Raw genomic sequence first — 14,323 nt, 5'->3', positions numbered from 1 at the left:
ATGAGTCTCCAAAATGGGATCATTATGGAGTGGCCTTCATAATGAGTGTTATTCCAAAATAGGCGCGATGCTTTTGTTAGTTAACTATTTCATTTATTTAACGCTCACCGGTCCATCAGTTGGCGTTTCCACAGAACGGAGTAGAATGTTGGAGACAATTCAAAAGCAGGTAATAGAGGCGAGGTGAAAGGAATGAGAAGCAGGACGGCGGAAATGAATGAGAAATGAAAGGGAATGACTTTGCAGAAAACATGAACATGTTCGTTTTCTTGAACTGAAATGGAATATTTCCCTGAGGTTTATAAATAGATGTGTTGGTTTGTGTTGATCACAAAACAGTGTGTGTATTTGACTGGGTAAAGTTAAAGGACACATTTGCAGCTTGCTCAAAAACCATAACAAGGCTAGCTTTAGACTTTTTCATTCAAGAATACACGTTTCCTTTTTCTGCAGGTTTTAAATGCTGACAAACTGCTAGCAAGAGGCGGCCAACCACACAGGTAACAGGGAGTCATCTATTCCCTCTAACAAACATCCAAAAAACGTCAACAATGCTCCATTTACATGACGTGACCTGCATATTAACTAGAGATGTCCGATAATGGCTTTTTTGCCGATATCCCGATATTGTCCAATTCTTAATTACCGATTCCAATATCAACTGATACCGATATATACAGTCGTGGAATTAACACATTATTATGCCTAATTTTGTTGTGATGCCCCGCTGGATGCATTAAACAATGTAACAAGGTTTTCCAAAATAAATCAACTCAAGTTATGGAAAAAAATGCCAACATGGCACTGCCATATTTATTATTGAAGTCACAAAGTGCATGATTTGTTTTTTTAACATGCCTCAAAACAGCAGCTTGGAATTTGGGACATGCTCTCCCTGAGAGAGCATGAGGAGGTTGAGGTTGGGGGGGTAGCGGGTGGTGTATATTGTAGCGTTCCGAAAGAGTTAGTGCTGCAAGGGGTCCTGGGTATTTGTTCTGTTGTGTTTATGTTGTGTTACGGTGCGGATGTTCTTCCGAAATGTGTTTGTCATTCTTGTTTGGTGTGGGTTCACAGTGTGGCGCATATTTGTAACAGTGTTAAAGTTGTTTATACGGCCACCCTCAGTGTGACCTGTATGGCTGTTGACCAAGTATGCTTGCATTCACTTGAATGTGGGAAAAGCTGTGGGTATTTTGTGATTGGGTCGGCACGCAAAGGCAGTGCCTTTAAGGTTTGTTGGCGCTCTGTACTTCTCCCTATGTCCGTGTACCACTCCGTACGGCGGCGTTTTAAAAAGTCATATATTTTACTTTTTGAAACCGATACCGATAATATCTGATATTACATTTTAAAGCATTTATTGGCCGATAATATCGGCAGCCCGATATTATCGGACATCTCTAATATTAACCAAACGATAGCGACATTGTTATGGTAGGAGCTAACACCGAGGAACTACTTTTAGCAACATGTATAGTTATTGCAAAAGTTATTGCTAGATTACGCCTCACACCTGTACGGTAGAAGGTAGTTGCCATAAGCCCAGAAGTGGGTCTACTTTGGAATTCAACTTAAAACCAAAGACATCACCAGGAAGACGCGGCAAAATGTTTGTTTCATCCAAGCACCTTTAGATAGCTTAGCTCTTTTTCAAAGGGCTGATATTGCTATTGTTTTACTTCCTTTTGTACAACCAATTGTTCAATTTCAATCATTGTTTTAGACAGGCTTAGAACAAAAGGATCTGTTATTACACAAGGGAAGAGATTCATAAGGCCCCATTCTTGGGTGGATCTCGCGTGACAGGAAGATTAATCATTTTGCAATGCAGTCGGATGAAAATGATGGAAAGCGCCACTTTACATAGTAACTGACGCTGTGGTCGAAGTTGGATTTGCCACAAAACACATGTTAAGATACTCAACACTGTGCATCATGCAAACTTCCCAATTTGTCACGTTTCGTGTGTCAGGTTAACTGCGACAAATGGGGCCATTTGAAGTCCCCTTCCTACTGCAATACAATATGTGCTCGTGTTTTCTAAGTGTTATTTACACTATACTGCCAAAAGTATTTGGCCACCCATCCAAATGATGAGAATCAGGTGTCCTAATCACTTGGCCCGGTGTATAAAATCAAGCACTTAGGCATGGAGACTGTTTCTACAAACATTTGTGAAAGAATGGGCCGCTCTCAGTGATTTCCAGCGTGGAACTATCATAGGATGCCACCTTTGCATCAAATCCAGTCGTGAAATGTCCCTACTCCTAAATATTCCAAAGTCAACTTTATTATAAGATAATTGAAGAGTTTGGGAACAACAGCAACTCAGCCACCAAGTGGTAGGCCACATAAACTGACAGAGAGGGGTCAGCGGATGCTGAAGTGCATAGTGCAAAGACTTTCTGCACAGTCAGTTGCTACAGAGCTCCAAACTTCATGTGACCTTCCAATTAGCCCACGTACAGTACGCAGAGAGCTTCATGGAATGGGTTTCCATGGCCGAGCAGCTGCATCTAAGCCATACATCACCAAGTCCAATGCAAAGTGTTTGATGCATTGGTGTAAAGCACGTCGCCACTGGACTCTAGAGCAGTGGAGACGCCTTCTCTGGAGTGATGAATCACGCTTTTCTATCTGGCAATCTGATTGACCAATCTGGGTTTCGAGGTTGCCAGGAAAACGCTACATTTCGGACTGTATTGTGGCAAGGGTGAAATTTGGTCGAGGAGGAATTATGGTGTGGGGTTGGTTTTTCAGGAGTTGGGCTTGGCCCCTTAGTTCCAGTGAAAGGAACTTGGAATGCTCCAAGATACCAAAACATTTTGGACAATTCCATGCTCCCAACCTTGTGGGAACAGATTGGAGCGGGCCCCTTCCTCTTCCAACATGACTGTGCACCAGTGCACAAAGCAAGGTCCATAAATACATGGATGACAGAGTCTGGTGTGGATGAACTTGACTGGCCTGCACAGAGTCCTGACCCGAACCCGATAGAACACCTTTGGGATGAATTAGAACGGAGACTGAGAGCCAGGCCTTCTCGATCAACATCAGTGTGTGACCTCACCAAGGCGCTTTCGGAAGAATGGTCGAAAATTCCAATAAAAACACTCCGCAGCCTTGTGGACAGCCTTCCCAGAAGAGTTGAAGCTGTAATAGCTACAAAAGGTGGACCGACATCATATTGAACCCTATGGGTTAGGAATGGGATGGCACTTCAAGTTCATATGTGAGTCAAAGGTGACATGCTGCACCTTTCAGGATACATTTATTATAGAAAAAAAAGAGCATGCATCAAAATGCACCAAGAGGTTTCTTGTCTTGTTAGCTTATCAGTGGACTTAGTCAGGACTATGAATCAAGGTCTGTAGAAAGGAGACAGTTGGAGCAGTGAAGCAGCTCACGGCAGACAGAGATGCTCTTGTGCGACACGTCCGACCTCTGTGCAAACAGGCCGAGCGACAGAAAGGCGGGCTCATTTTCATCCCGGTGTTTCAGTTTTTAATGGTCACCCTCGTCTTCACTTCATTTCCTTTCCGTCAGCAGAGGTTCCACTGAAATACAAACCCCGTTTCCATATGAGTTGGGAAATTGTGTTAGATGTAAATATAAACGGAATACAATGATTTGCAAATCCTTTTCAACCCATATTCAATTGAATGCACTACAAAGACAACATATTTGATGTTCAAACTCATAAACTTTGTTTTTTTTTTTGCAAATAATAATTAACTTAGAATTTCATGGCTGCAACATGTGCCAAAGTAGTTGAGAAAGGGCATGTTCACCACTGTGTTACATGGCCTTTCCTTTTAACAACACTCAGTAAACGTTTGGGAACTGAGGAGACACATTTTTTAAGCTTCTCAGGTGGAATTCTTTCCCATTGTTGCTTGATGTACAGCTTAAGTTGTTCAACAGTCCGGGGGTCTCCCTTGTGGTATTTTAGGCTTCATAATGTGCCACACATTTTCAATGGGAGACCGGTCTGGACTACACTCTTTTACTATGAAGCCACGTTGATGTAACACGTGGCTTGGCATTGTCTTGCTGAAATAAGCAGGGGCGTCCATTGTAACGTTGCTTGGATGGCAACATATGTTGCTCCAAAACCTGTATGTACCTTTCAGCATTAATGGCGCCTTCACAGATGTGTAAGTTACCCATATCTTGGGCGCTAATACACCCCCATACCATCACAGATGCTGGCTTTTCAACTTTGCGCCTATAGCAATCCGGATGGTTCTTTTCCTCTTTGGTCCGGAGGACACGACGTCCACAGTTTCCAAAAACAATTTGAAATGTGGACTCGTCAGACCACAGAACACTTTTCCACTTTGTATCAGTCCATCTTAGATGAGCTCAGGCCCAGCGAAGCCGACGGCGTTTCTGGGTGTTGTTGATAAACGGTTTTCGCCTTGCATAGGAGAGTTTTAACTTGCACTTACAGATGTAGCGACCAACTGTAGTTACTGACAGTGGGTTTCTGAAGTGTTCCTGAGCCCATGTGGTGATATCCTTTACACACTGATGTCGCTTGTTGATGCAGTACAGCCTGAGGGATCGAAGGTCACAGGCTTAGCTGCTTACGTGCAGTGATTTATCCAGATTCTCTGAACACTTTGATGATATTACGAACCGTAGATGGTGAAATCCCTAAATTCCTTGCAATTGCTGGTTGAGAAAGTTTTTTTTTAAACTGTTCAACGATTTGCTCACGCATTTGTTGACAAAGTGGTGACCCTCGCCCCATCCTTGTTTGTGAATGACTGAGCATTTCATGGAATCTACTTTTATACCCAATCATGGCACCCACCTGTTTCCAATTTGCCTGTTCACCTGTGGGATGTTCCAAAAAAGTGTTTGATGAGCATTCCTCAACTTTATCAGTATTTATTGCCACCTTTCCCAACTTCTTTGGCACGTGTTGCTGGCATCTAATTGTAAAGTTAATGATTATTTGAAAAAAAAAAAAAATGTTTATCAGTTTGAACATCAAATATGTTGTCTTTGTAGCATATTCAACTGAATATGGGTTGGAAATGATTTGCAAATCATTGTATTCCGTTTATATTTACATCTAACACAATTTCCCAACTCATATGGAAATGGGGTTTGTAAAACAAATCTACAGGACACATCACAGGTGGGCTCCCAAAAAGCAGAGGCGTTGTATTACTCCAGTTCCACGTCCGTGGCGCTCGGACTTGCGGGTCGGATTGAGCACACAAAGGGCGGCCTTTGCCATGGCAGCAGGGCTGTATATAAATTCCAAATCCGGACCATATTTTTTCCATTCAACGAGGAGCTGGAAGCGTTCCCAGTTTCACGGTAGGCTGAGGCCCCAAGTGATGACTTCACCCCTATAAGACCTAATTGGGTAACTGTCATGACATTACGGCTAAATCCTCTTTAAATAAAGCCTTTGACTTTGAATTATGCTGTGAATTACGGTCTTAAGGAAAAACGCCTTCTGGGATTTTTTTTTTTTTTTTTAAACCGCGTCAGAGGACAAATTATAATAAAAAAAAAGAATAAAAAAAAGGGGGGGGGTGTCAGCTCTTGGGACGACCTGTTAATAGGTAATCACGTCTTCAATCCTATCCACTGTCGCTAAATGTTCATGGCAGGCTAAACGGCCGCAAAATGACGAGTGACTTCACGAGCGGTTGCTAAGCTCTGACATTTTCTCTTTAAACCTTTCAGATTGTTTCTATTGCCGCTAAAATCACAGGTCAAATCACGGTAACTGTGGTAATACATGTCGTTATATTCAAAATCTGTCAACCCATGCATAGGGAACCAATCTGCATTTCTGTAAGTGTGTGTGTGTTAGTGTTGTCCCGATACCAATATTTTGGTACCGGTACCAAAAGTATTTCGGTACTTTTCTAAAAAAGGGGACCCAAACATTTTTTATTATTGGCTTTATTTTAACAAAAGAAAATATTATTGTACATTAAACATATGTTTCTTAATGCAATTTTGTCCTTAAATAAAATAGTGAACATACAAGACAACTCATCTTTTATTAGTAAGTAAACAAACAAAGACTCCTAATTAGTCTGCTGACATACGCAGTAACATATTGTGTCATTTATCATTCTATTATTTTGTCAACATTATTAAGGACAAGTGGTAGAAAATTAATTATTAATCTACTTGTTCATTTACTGTTAATATCTGGTTAATTTCCGTTTCAACATAATCTATCTACACTTCTGTTAAAATATAACAATCAGTTATTCTTCTGTTGTTTGGATACTTTACATTAGTTTTGGATGATACCACAAATGTGGGTATCAATACGACATACAGGTAAAAGCCAGTAAATTAGAATATTTTGAAAAACTTGATTTATTTCAGTAATTGCATTCAAAAGGTGTAACTTGTACATTATATTTATTCATTGCACACAGACTGATGCATTCAAATGTTTATTTCATTTAATTTTGATGATTTGAAGTGGCAACAAATGAAAATCCAAAATTCCGTGTGTCACAAAATTAGAATATTACTTAAGGCTAATACAAAAAAGGGATTTTTAGAAATGTTGGCCAACTGAAAAGTATGAAAATGAAAAATATGAGCATGTACAATACTCAATACTTGGTTGGAGCTCCTTTTGCCTCAATTACTGCGTTAATGCGGCGTGGCATGGAGTCGATGAGTTTCTGGCACTGCTCAGGTGTTATGAGAGCCCAGGTTGCTCTGATAGTGGCCTTCAACTCTTCTGCGTTTTTGGGTCTGGCATTCTGCATCTTCCTTTTCACAATACCCCACAGATTTTCTATGGGGCTAAGGTCAGGGGAGTTGGCGGGCCAATTTAGAACAGAAATACCATGGTCCGTAAACCAGGCACGGGTAGATTTTGCGTTGTGTGCAGGCGCCAAGTCCTGTTGGAACTTGAAATCTCCATCTCCATAGAGCAGGTCAGCAGCAGGAAGCATGAAGTGCTCTAAAACTTGCTGGTAGACGGCTGCGTTGACCCTGGATCTCAGGAAACAGAGTGGACCGACACCAGCAGATGACATGGCACCCCAAACCATCACTGATGGTTTGGGTTGGTTTGGTTTGCATTTCCTTTGGAAATCGAGGTCCCAGAGTCTGGAGGAAGACAGGAGAGGCACAGGATCCACGTTGCCTGAAGTCTAGTGTAAAGTTTCCACCATCAGTGATGGTTTGGGGTGCCATGTCATCTGCTGGTGTCGGTTCACTCTGTTTCCTGAGATCCAGGGTCAACGCAGCCGTCTACCAGCAAGTTTTAGAGCACTTCATGCTTCCTGCTGCTGACCTGCTCTATGGAGATGGAGATTTCAAGTTCCAACAGGACTTGGCGCCTGCACACAGCGCAAAATCTACCCGTGCCTGGTTTACGGACCATGGTATTTCTGTTCTAAATTGGCCCGCCAACTCCCCTGACCTTAGCCCCATAGAAAATCTGTGGGGTATTGTGAAAAGGAAGATGCAGAATGCCAGACCCAAAAACGCAGAAGAGTTGAAGGCCACTATCAGAGCAACCTGGGCTCTCATAACACCTGAGCAGTGCCAGAAACTCATCAACTCCATGCCACGCCGCATTAACGCAGTAATTGAGGCAAAAGGAGCTCCAACCAAGTATTGAGTATTGTACATGCTCATATTTTTCAATTTCATACTTTTCAGTTGGCCAACATTTCCAAAAATCCCTTTTTTGTATTAGCCTTACACAATATTCTAATTTTGTGACACACGGAATTTTGGATTTTCATTTGTTGCCACTTCAAATCATCAAAATTAAATGAAATAAACATTTGAATGCATCAGTCTGTGTGCAATGAATAAATATAATGTACAAGTTACACCTTTTGAATGCAATTACTGAAATAAATCAAGTTTTTCAAAATATTCTAATTTACTGGCTTTTACCTGTGTATATATATATATACTGTATATATATATATATATATATATATATATATATATATATACTGTATATATATATATATATATATATATATATATATATATATATATATATATATATATATATATATATATATATATATATATATGTGTGTGTGTGTATATATATATCTACATTCTGAAAATATGCAAACAAAACTGTGTTTAGATAATTGATACTTCAAACTTGCATAAATAAATACTAAGGAATATAACATAACTTGGCTTCTGAGAGCTTCAAAATGTAATGAATAAAATGCTAAAGTTGTTGATAAACAAGCAATTATTTTAATAATTAAATATGGTCATTTTAAATGAATTATTATGATCATTTAAAATTAATTATTTCAAATATGTTTATTTTAATGTATAATTCTATGGCTGGATGTAATAAGGAGTCAGAAAAAATACAAATAAAAATACAATTAATTTTGATGTTTTTAGCAAAATATAGTAAAAATGTATTTCGTTTTTTTGTTTTTTTTAATTAATAAATATATTTATTTTTACGTAAGATAAACATAATAATACAATTTATCTCTAGTCTGGATTATTTAGTTCTTGTCACCCTGTTGTCCTACCGTCGTGAAAAAAGGCTGTCCTCACTCAGGTCCGCATGGAGCTGGAGGGGGCGTGGCCTCCTGCTCCGGCTGAAAATCGGGAGATTTTCGGGAGAATATTTGTCCAGGGAGGTTTTCGGGAGAGGCGCTGAATTTCGGGAGTTTCCCGGAAGATTCGGGAGGGTTGGCAAGTATGCAATACGATACCAAGTAGTTACAGGATCATAAAATTGTCATATTCAAAGTCCTCATGTGTCCAGGGACATATTTCCTGACTTTATAAACATAATAAAAAAACAAAAAAAACAAAAGAAGATTTTGTGATGTTAAAAAATATCGATGTAATCATAGTAGTATCGACTAGATACGCTATTGTACGTGGTATCATTACAGTGGATGTTCGGCGTAGATCCGCCAATGGCGTTTGTTTATATTGTAGCATCCCAGAAGACTTGGCGCTGCATGGAATTCTGGGAATTTGTTCAGTGTCAATGTTGTGTTGCGGTGCAAATATTCTTCCAAAATGTGTTTGTCGTTGTTTAGTGTGGTTTCACTATATGGCACATGTTTATGACAGTGTTGGCATTGTTCATACTGCTACCCTTAGTGTGACATGTATGGCTGTTGAGTAAGTATGCTCTTCATTCACTCGTGTGCAGTGTGTTCAAAGTCAAGATGATTATGTCATTAGTTCATTATCAGGCACCATGAAATCTTGGTCAGACTTTGTTAATTATGGACTATATGATTCCAGCACCCCCCGCGACCCCAAAAGGGACAAGCGGTAGAAAATGGATGGATGGATGGATGATTTGTGACCTTTTCATTGTGTAAAACGGACCAAACTCGCCACAAAATTAACAACAACAAAATTGATTTTGAAACATTGTTTTAAAGATTGAAAGTTGCCATCAATCCCACGTGGGTGCTTGGTATTGAGGATCGGTGCCTATGAACCCATGTAAATACTATTTAGTAGGGTTGTTTTAACAACAATTTAATACGATCCGAACCAATTCAGTGAGTTGAAAATAATTCAGTAACTTTTTAGCAAAAATAAATAAATACCAGTGTGACTGTGACGTTTCCTTCTTTTTATGTCTCAGTTTTTCTTTTTTTGTCTCCTTAGACAAAACTTTTCCTTTCTTTGGTTGTTTTGGTGCTTCGGCCAAGATAGCAGTAATTGCACGTGGGCGTATTTCTTCTTCTTCTTTTTGTTTTTTGCCGGCACGCAAGCGTTCGCATCGACTTCTGTCTTTTTAACGAATGGGAAAAGGGGGAGTGACGTATGCCCGTAAAGAACATTTGTAGTTTTTGGTGTGGTAGGGTTCCTGCCACCCTCGTCAACATTGCTAAGTGTCAGTAAAAGTGATACAAACCCCCTCAGGCCACGACAGAGGCATCATTCCACTAGTTGCAAGTCCACGTGTCATCCCAAAAGTTATGAAAACATTTTATGTAGGTCGAAAAGTTACTTAGTGCTGCTTTAAAGGGGAACATTATCACAATTTCAGAAGGGTTAAAACCATTAAAAATCAGTTCCCAGTGGCTTATTTTATTTTTCGAAGTTTTTTTCAAAATTTTACCCATCACGCATTATCCCTAAAAAAAAGCTTCAAAGTGCCTGATTTTAACCATTGTTATATACACCCGTCCATTTTCCTGTGACGTCACACAGTGATGCCAATACAAACAAACATGGCGCATAGAACAGCAAGCTATAGCGACATTAGCTCGGATTCAGACTCGGATTTCAGCGGCTTAATACTGTCTGATAAGATAATTACTAACAACTATGAACTAGGTTTACAGCATATGAAATACATTTGGCAACAACATGCACTTTGAGAGTGCAGACGGCCCATTTCAGGCGGGCTAAGAACATATATTTTTCCACGATTTCATCACTCAGGTTAACCATACCTAAATAGACACAAAATACTGCATTACACAAGACTACCCGAATGTACTCGAATGATTGAAAAAAAGAAATGTTTTTAAGCTAAATTATTGGTAAACACAGTTCATGTATAATAATTTACGTAAAACCGCGAGTAATGAATAAAGTTTTCATCAATTAATATATTCTGTAGACATACCCTCATCCGCTCTCTTTTCCTGAAAGCTGATCTGTCCAGTTTTGGAGTTGATGTCAGCAGGCCAGGGAAGCTAGGGTCGATATTCTTCTCTTGATCATCTTCGGTGGCATAAGGTACGGTGTGAGCCAAGACATCCAGGGGGTTTAGCTCGCTCGTATGCGGGAACAAACTGCCGCCATTGCTTGCCGTGCTACCGAGGACCTTTGTCCCTGAATTGCTCACACACTCCGGCAGATTCAATGGGGGTCTGGCGGCAGATTTCTTTGACTTTATCGTTGGAAATGCATCTGCTTTGAGTGTCGCAGGATATCCACACATTCTTGCCATCTCTGTCGTAGCATAGCTTTCGTCGGTAAAGTGTGCGGAACAAACGACTGACCATTTCGTCGGCTTTCCCCACACCCTCGTATTTTTAACAAATTTCGTCCAATTTCTTGCCACTTTCGCATCTTTGGGCCACTGGTGCAACTTGAATCCGTCCCTGTTCGTGTTGTTACACCCTCCGACAACACACCGACGAGAGTGAGAAAATGACGTCATCACTCCGAGAGCGAATAATAGAAAGGTGTTCGCCAAAATTCACCCATTTAGAGTTCGGAAAACGGTTAAAAAAATATATGGTCTTTTTTCTGCAACATCAAGGTATATATTGACGCTTACATAGGTCTGGTGATAATGTTCCCCTTTAATAATGTTTCAAAAACAGTCAAGGTTGTTCCCTATTGATCGCGGTTTAATGAGTGACAGAAGGAGATAGTGGATACAATTTACAGAAGACGACCCTTTGTGACCCGTTATTGCCTCCTTATGGTATCGAGTTCCATGGAGAGATAAATAGCACATTAAATGCAAAACATTTCAGCTCACACTTTAGGCTGTCATCCTCGTGGATACACCAAGTGAGAAGGAAAGTCTTTTGCAAAGACAAATCTGACATAACGTGTCATTTCTCGAGTTGTCAGAGTTACCTGGAGGGGGTTCCTGCCCAGGCAGGTGGAGGAGTGCAGACTCTGTCATTGTCTACTTATGTTCTTCTTGTCAAGAGGTGTTTGATAAATGCGTCTGTTGGGTCACACGCGGCGCGAGGATCGGGGGAGGTCGCCGGAGTGTCGCGCCCGCTGTGAAAGCACACATCACGGACACTTCTAGCTCCCCCCAGCCAACACATCAGCTCTGTCCATGTCAATAATGTCCTCGAGTGTCGGACTGACCCGGTGCAAGATGAAGTGACTTTGATCAAATTCAGAAGGTGATTGCAGCTTGGAAATATGCAGATATATTCCCACGCCTTGGGATATTGTCGGTGAAACTTGCCAAGACAAAAGGAAGGATGCTAAAAGTTGTGGAGGGTAGTGGAATATAGTAGTAGTAGCATAGTAGCAGTAGTGGAACATAGTAGTAGTAGTATAGTAGAAGTGTCCTCACTTACGGATTTTTAGTGTGGTTTGCTAGCTGCACTAAAGCGAATCAACAGGCCCTCCAGCGAGTGGTTAAAAAGGGAACATTATCACAATTTCAGAAGGGTTAAAACCATTAAAAATCAGTTCCCAGTGGCTTATTTTATTTTTCAAAGTTTTTTTTCAAAATTTTACCCATCACGCAATATCCCAAAAAAGGGCTTCAAAGTGCCTGATTTTAACCATCGTTATATACACCCGTCCATTTTCCTGTGACGTCACATAGTGATGCCAATACAAACAAACATGGCGCATAGAACAACAAGGTATAGCGACATTAGCTCGGATTCAGACTAGGATTTCAGCGGCTTAAGCGATTCAACAGATTACGCATGTATTGAAACGGATGGTTGTAGTGTGGAGGCAGGTAGCGAAAACGAAATTGAAGAAGAAACTGAAGCTATTGAGCCATATCGGTTTGAACCGTATGCAAGCGAAACCGACGAAAACGACACGACAGCCAGCGACACGGGAGAAAGCGAGGACGAATTCGGCGATCGCCTTCTAACCAACAATTGGTATGTGTTTGTTTGGCATTAAAGGAAACTAACAACTATGAACTAGGTTTACAGCATATGAAATACATTTGGCAACAACATGCACTTTGAGAGTGCAGACAGCCCAGTTTTCATCAATTAATATATTCTGTAGACATACCCTCATCCGCTCTCTTTTCCTGAAAGCTGATCTGTCCAGTTTTGGAGTTGATGTCAGCAGGCATGGGAAGCTAGGGTCGATATTCTTCTCTTGATCATCTTCGGTGGCATAAGGGACGGTAGAAGCGGTGTGAGCCAAGACATCCAGGGGGTTTAGCTCGCTCGTCTGCGGGAACAAACTGCCGCCATTGCTTGCCGTGCTACCGAGGTCCTTTGTCCCTGAATAGCTCACACACTACGGCAGTTTTCTTTGACTTTATCGTTGGAAATGCATCTGCTTTGAGTGTCGCAGGATATCCACACATTCTTGCCATCTCTGTCGTAGCATAGCTTTCGTCGGTAAAGTGTGCGGAACAAACGTCCAATTTCTTGCCACTTTCGCATCTTTGGGCCACTGGTGCAACTTGAATCCGTCCCTGTTCGTGTTGTTACACCCTCCGACAACACACCGACGAGGCATGATGTCTCCAAGGTATGGAAAACAGTCGAAAAAACGGAAAATAACAGAGCTGATTTGACTCGGTGTTTGTAATGTGTTTGAGAAAATGGCGGATTGCTTCCCGATGTGACGTCACAACGAGAGCGAATAATAGAAAGGCGTTTAATTAGCCAAAATTCACCCATTTAGAGTTCGGAAATCGGTTAAAAAAATATATGGTCTTTTTTCTGCAACATCAAGGTATATATTGACGCTTACATAGGTCTGGTGATAATGTTCCCCTTTAAAGCGGCGGGGGAAATTACAAGGACCATACTCCCAGAGATGAGTGCCATGTACACAGCTCGCTGCCTAAAGCGAGTACACAACATCCTAGAGGACAGATACCACCCAGCACATGGCCTCTTCAACCTGCTACCCTCTGGAAGGAGGTATAGAACGATTCGCGCCAGGACCACCAGAATGTCTCACAGTCTGTATCCCCAGGTTGTGAGATTGCTAAATGAACAGCCTGCCCCTTTGTTGCCCCGGACCATCTTATTACCTCACTCTTCACCACCTCAATAATTGTGCTCTGGACATTGCATTGCTGCAACATCGACGTAACACCCATCAGACATCTGACTGTTCCCACCCCCACGTCCCTCTTATCGCGATCTTCCTGACAATGCTAAAATGCTAAAATGTAAACTATTGTCAACCTGCACATCAATGCAGTTTCTATGCCGCTGGACAAAGCTCAAACAAAATCTCGTTGTTCATGTATGACTTAAGTGTTATTATGACAATGACAATAAAGGAATTGATTGATTGATTGATTAGTAGTGTAGTAGAGTGTGGACCTGCACCAGTTCCTATCGCAAAATACTGTAATAATCCTAAACTCAATTGTTCCTAATCCCATTTCTGATATTTCGTGAGCGATTCAACAAAATCGGCTCATAATCCACTACTAACCACATTGTGAGGTAAGTGGACGACACAACAGTCGTGGGCCTCATCCTTGACAACAACGACATGGACTACCGTATTTTTCGGAGTATAAATTGCACCGGAATATAAATCGCACCTGCCGAAAATGCATAATAAAGAAGGAAAAAACATTATGCAACTTTCATAAACTATGAAAAAAACTGCGACTTATAGTCCGAAAAATACGGTACAT

This window comes from Nerophis lumbriciformis, linkage group LG14, assembly GCF_033978685.3.
Source record: "Nerophis lumbriciformis linkage group LG14, RoL_Nlum_v2.1, whole genome shotgun sequence".
NCBI lineage: Eukaryota > Metazoa > Chordata > Actinopteri > Syngnathiformes > Syngnathidae > Nerophis > Nerophis lumbriciformis.
The sequence above is the reverse complement of the archived record's forward strand: the minus strand, read 5'-3'. Positions refer to the sequence as shown.